Genomic DNA, 6,552 nt, shown 5'->3' with positions numbered 1-6,552 from the left:
GAAAGAGTTCCATCCAATATATCTTATCGACGAATGAATGGGAGTAATCGTTTGCCTCGTCTACATCTTCATAGACACAATGTGCCTCGTAAGATATGAGAAAGAGAGGTATATTTTAATTAATTAAGTTTTTTTAATTATGAATTAGTATTATTATATTTATTACGTTTTTGTAATGAAATTTAGTACATTATTTTATTGTTATGTTATTTATGTTTTTTAATTATTTGTAGGATCATGGTCCGTTGAAGGTGATCACACACGGTTTGAAACAGAAGAAGTTTGCTGAAGTAGCTGTACTTGATATTGTACAACATTAGATTCAAGAATCTGGATTGGTGTACTTGTCTTCAACATATTTGATGATGGACGACGATGGTCTCAAATCTACCTTTGTAGAAAGGTTCTCTAGAGAGATCAACTTGTTTCACGTGCCATTCGTAGAAATGACCATTATACGAGATGATGTCATGACTCTTTTGCACATTCCTCTCCATGATAGGTTCTTCTATGCACCAATAATAATATGAATACTAATAATGTTGTCATTGTTGCACATGAGTTGTTGGGAGCAATAATGGAAGAAGCAGGTACAAAGATAAATTTTTACAAATGTGTTTAATATAGCAGGTACAAACACATGTTGTCGGATATGGGTTGATGACATATCGACATATGCTTGATGCCATTTTGCTCGATGATGGAGTGTTAACACCATACGATAATGTCCGAGTGAATCATCTTGTTGAACCAATGGTGATGTTCTTCGGCTACCTTCGTTGGGTGGAGTATCAGTCCTATATCTACCGGAGCGATGTCTTCGACAGTTTGGTTGCATCCAAAATATTTCGTGTGACGTTCCTCTTGTGCTAACTAGTATAGACTGGGAGTGAAAAAAATACTTTGAGAGAATGTATATCAACTCTTCAAAGTGTCTCGCATCTAGCGACGTTTTCTGGTGCAGTCTTAGAATAGCTATTATGTCTGGTATTTACATGTTTTACATCCTTAAATCATTCGTGATGCTCAACCTACTGATCTGGATGTTCCATGATCTTATGCACAAACCAGTCCATTTTCTGCACAAGACGCTAGAGCATTTGAGCTTTTACAAAGGGTTACACATATGGTAAATCCATATGGTGAAGTTCATGAGATATAAAGTGATTTACTCTAAATGTTTCAAGGAGATCATTAGTATATTGTGTTAATAGTTTGTATTATTTTAGAATTCTATTTTGTTGTAGGATTACTATTTTATTTTGTACCATAAATGTAATTCTCGTTATGGTTTAGATTTATTTTCGGCCATATATGCAACTACTATTTTATGGATCTAACTAAAGTAGATTTATAGAAATATCAATTCAAAAGGTGTAATTCAACACATACAAATTAATCTTCATTTAATGAAGCAAAAGATGGTTTGATAAGTATCGAATCTATGTGTTCCCAATGCTTGATATAGTACCTCAATTTTGTCCGACCAATTAAAAATAACTCTAAAAAAATATATTTAATAAATATTTTACAATTATTATAAAATCTAAAAATATAATCATTTTACAAATCTGACTCAATTTTGAGTACATAACTTACATAGATATTCCCAATTAACACCAAAAGTAAAATAACATAAAAAATAAAAATAAAAATAAAAGTTTCTTGCCTCACTTTATTTATTTATTTTTCTTTTTTAGCTTAATAAGGTTATTACTTGTAACATTTATACACTCAAAATCTAATGTTGTTTAATATTCACTACAAAACAATACAAAATATGGAACTTGATTTTATTTCATGAACACAAAAGTTCATCATTTTAGTTTATAAATTGAGACAAAAAATCAGAAAAGAGAAGAAAAAAAAATTGAGAGTAAGTAGAAATCTGACTAAGTAAAAAATAATAGAGAAGAAAATTTGAGTTTTTTTTTTTTATATATAAAAAAAGTGAGTTTTTTTTTCTTTTGTTTTTGAAATCAATCAAAGAAAAGAGAGGAAGTATAAAAAACAGGAAAGAGGAGATAAAGAAAATTTAAAAAATCCGCCATCCAATTTTCTCAAATCAACCCATAACCATAGACATATCCAAACCCATTTTAACAACAAAGCTGATGAAAATCTAATAAAAAAATAAATTAGATAAGATGTTACACATTTCTGTTCAAGCTGCACACCACCGCACACAACCGTCTCTGTCTTCCTTGGTATCGTATTTGAAAAGGCATGTTTTTCTCATTCTCTTCATATTTGCTCTTCTTTTCAAATTTTATATTATTAGATTGGAAGCTAAATTTTGAAAGTAGAGTTGATTTATTTTGAAGGATGAAATTTTGTTGTCTATGTGGGTGTTGTTTTGGTTGAGATTATTTTTATTGTGTTTGTAAAGCTTTAAATTCATTTTGTTTTCTACCATATGTGTTTTGCTTTATGCGATGCTTTACTTTTACCGTCTTCGATGCTTTGCTTTGAAAGACATGTTTGCTTGCTACCGTATGTTTGGACGTGATCGATGTGCTTGCTTCAGCTCGCTTAGATAGCTAATAATTATAGCATGCTAATAAATATCCAGTTATTCCCATCATATTTATTCCATTTAATTAACAAAATTCTGCTATATTTATTCCATAATTCAATTTAATATAAATAATTATGACTATAATTAACTTGCAATAAACATAATTTATTTCATCTATGAGTGGTGTTAATCTATTTTTCTTTTTAGCTTTGGATTGTGTTATTTAATAATAAAATGACTTTCGTTTTCATCACTTATTTTATTAAAAAGTATTTTGAAATAGGCCCATATTTTTATATAGTATTTTTTGTTCTATTATTAAAGTGTGTTTTTGTTTATTTAATAAATCAAGTTACAAGTCCATATATCTTTTTTATTACTATTTTGTATGTGTTTATTACTGATTTTATTTCATAGAATTATTTAAACTTTTTTAATATTTAGCATGAATTTTTAATTCTTAAAAAATAACAAAGATAAAATTATAATCAAATATTGAAAGGTTGATTAGATGTGACATTTGTTAACCTTTGAGTTGTTATGACGCAAGTTGTGACAACTTGATAGTTCTAAAACTCATCTTCACAAATAAATTAATAAATATACAACATCTTGTAACAATGTCGATTTACAAGAAAGGGGGGTTTGAATTGTAAATGCACCTTTTGAAAATTCCTGTTAAAACTTGAGAAAATAACTCAAGATTGATCTTGGTTATGAAAACAGAAAACGGAGAACGTTCTTGGTTTTAGTAGTAAAACAGAGAACGTTCCTTGATTAGTTGAAAACAGAAAATTAGTTTATGTTTTATCTTAGTTAATTAATTCAGTATGATAAATAGAGAGATAAGATAGAGAATACCATACAAAGATTTTATCCTGGTTCACCCAACGTGGGTTACGTCTAGTCCTCACACTGTGAGATTTTCCACTAAGTGTTTAAAACAAAGAGCTTTCTTGATTTTACAACACCTAGTCCAGATCAACCTTGATCTATTTCAAACTCTATTGCTTTCCACCCAGAAAGCAATACCAGCACCTATCTAACCTTGATATGAAGTAATCTTAAAACAAACTATAAAGAAACTCTTATAGTTTGAGTTTTTACAATTTGATTGTTTTGACAGAATCTGAGATTTCTCAACTCTTGTTTGAGAATTGATTCTTTAAAAAGGATATAATGATAATTGCGCAAGCTAATAGATGAGTATGAACCAGCAGTTGTTTCGCAGAAATCAGAAAGTGTGATTGCCTCTGTTTTGCAGAATTTCAAGTATGTATGTGATTGATTTATGGATTTCGAAGCACATGAATTTCTTGCCTTGAATCGGGATATTGGCCTTCTACTTATAGGCGGTAGAGGCACTGAATGAAGGTACAAGAGCTGTTGGAGAGGCTCTGCTTTTTGACTGAAACATTATTTCAGAATAAAAATAATTCTTCTTTGAAATAGCTTTTTGACTTTATTGGTTTAGCATTTAAAGCAATTATGTCCTTTTTAGAAAATACTCTTGACGTTTCTTCATTGATCTTGGATGGTACATTATCTATCTTGAGTCTTGAGTGTAGCTAGAGAATGTTGGAGATGAATTACAGACCAAATCAGAGAAGAAACAGTGTTGTTGTTATTGTGCAGAAAACGAAGAATGATTAACGTTCTTGGTTTGTCAGTATGAACTTTCTTGAGCTTCAATAATCATTCTGGAGTTCCCGTTTTAAACGTTCTGGATTTCCTTTGTAATTGTCTTGTCATATGTCCAGATTGATCGAACTTTCTTGACATTTGATTTTTGGAGTTTGCAAACCATCATGACTTTTGTCTGTCTTTGAGTCCTTTGATCTTTGAGACCAAATAGCTTTTTGATTTTGGATGAATCCTACTTGTTCCTTGCCATGTACTGATTATATACGAATAATTTTCAAGGCAGTCTCTTTGTCAAAGAGATATAAAAAGTTTGACCAATATGCTGTGATGGACAGTTGTTGAAGCTGGAGATCATTCTCTGTTATGATGTAGAATGATCTTGTTGCTGTCTTTTCTTGATTTGCTTGATTCTGTTCTTAATTAAATCCACTCAAAAACACATGTTAAATTAACATAACATTTTAGAATCATAATTGTAACGCCTAGTTAAGTGAGTATAAAAACTGAGGTAATAATGGAAAAATTTCAAGGTTATATAAGAGAATAAGGTACTGTAATAAATAATGAATTGTTCGAAAGAAGTAATGTTATGAAACCTCAAAATAAATCCTTACAACTGAAAAATCTTTAATATTTAAAATATCCAAAACTGGGCAAATAATATCTAATCCCGAAATAAAGTATGATGTAGACATTATGTCTACTTATTCTTGATCTACTAATCTAATTGAAGGAAGTCACTCTTCTCAAGGGAGGTAGGACTTCTCGACTCTTGACATCGTCAACGGTCTCAGTATCTGAAAACAACACTTTAATGAGATACTAAATCCCAGTGAATAATACACACAATTTTAAAACAAGTATTGTTCTCAGCCGGAGCGGTAACCGGAAAAAGTCAATCATGGCACCCGCCTTTATCCAAAAATATTCTTTAGAACTATTAATGATATAACTAAGATTTCTCTATAATAACCAACTACTTCCAATAATTAATAAAAACTCATCAATTAAATAAACGATAATCCACATCTATCATAATCAGATAATTCCAATATACACATTTATTCTGCAGAAAATAATCAATCAATTCAATGATGGGGATATACTACTTCTGCAAAGTGAGTATTATGTAATCATATGGAGCACCAGCTCATCCAGTGTTGGGTACAAGACTCATCTGTGTGGAGTTTAAACCTCATCTCTTTGTGAAGTTTAATAATCATCCATGTGGAGTTTAAACCTCATCTCTTTGTGAAGTTTAATACTCATCCATGTGTGGGGTACAAGACCCATCTGTGTGGAGTTTAAACCTCATCTCTTTGTGAACTACCTATATACATGCCAACTATCACCATATAAATTGCATGGTTTGTTTAATTCTGAAAACAGTAACAAACAGATTCTAAGCTTGTTAATCGAACAATTGGTTAAAACATGCTCAAATCCTATTTTGAGGTCATATAGGAGGATAATTAATTTTATTAAGTATCTTGCGCATATAGATAATAATAATAAAAATAATAATAATGATAATAATAATAATAATAATAATACTAATAATAAAATCACATAATTGTATGGTGTAAACATCATCTCTTTGTGGAGTTTAATACTCATCCTTGTGGAGTTTAAACATCATCTCTTTGTGAAGTTTAATACTCATCCATGTGGAGTTTAAACCTCATCTCTTTGTGAAGTTTAAAACTCATCAATAGGTGGGGTACAAGACCTATCTCCAGCACACACAATCAAAATCATTCATAATTTTAACAATCATATTCGTAAAATCATATTTATGACATAATATTTCATTTGAATATATAATAACAATGATCATTCAAGAAAATATAATAAAACAATCTTTTTAGAGAATATATATCTCTCAAACACATAGAATCCAAATAATTCATATTTCAACAACTATATTTGAAAAATCATATTTATAATCTACTATTTCATTTGAATATATGGTAACAATGATCATTCAAGAAAATATAATAAAACAATCTTTTTAAAGAATATATACCTCTCAAACACATGCAATCCATATAATTCATATTTCAACAACTATATTTGAAAAATCATATTTATAATCTACTATTTCATTTGAATATATGGTAACAATGATCATTCAAGAAAATATAATAACACAATGTTGTTAAAGGATATATCTCTCTCAAACACATACAATCCAAATAATTCATATTTTAACAATTATATTTGTAAAATCATATTTATAATATAATATTTTATTTGAATATATAATAACAACAATCATTCATGAAAATATAATAAAACAATTATTTTAAAGAATATATATTCAAACAATCATCAAAATGGTAATTTAACAAACAATAATAAATAAATCAATTTATAATCTATTATTACAA

This window comes from Cicer arietinum, chromosome 3 (genome assembly GCF_000331145.2).
Source record: "Cicer arietinum cultivar CDC Frontier isolate Library 1 chromosome 3, Cicar.CDCFrontier_v2.0, whole genome shotgun sequence".
Taxonomy (NCBI): domain Eukaryota; kingdom Viridiplantae; phylum Streptophyta; class Magnoliopsida; order Fabales; family Fabaceae; genus Cicer; species Cicer arietinum.
The sequence above is the reverse complement of the archived record's forward strand: the minus strand, read 5'-3'. Positions refer to the sequence as shown.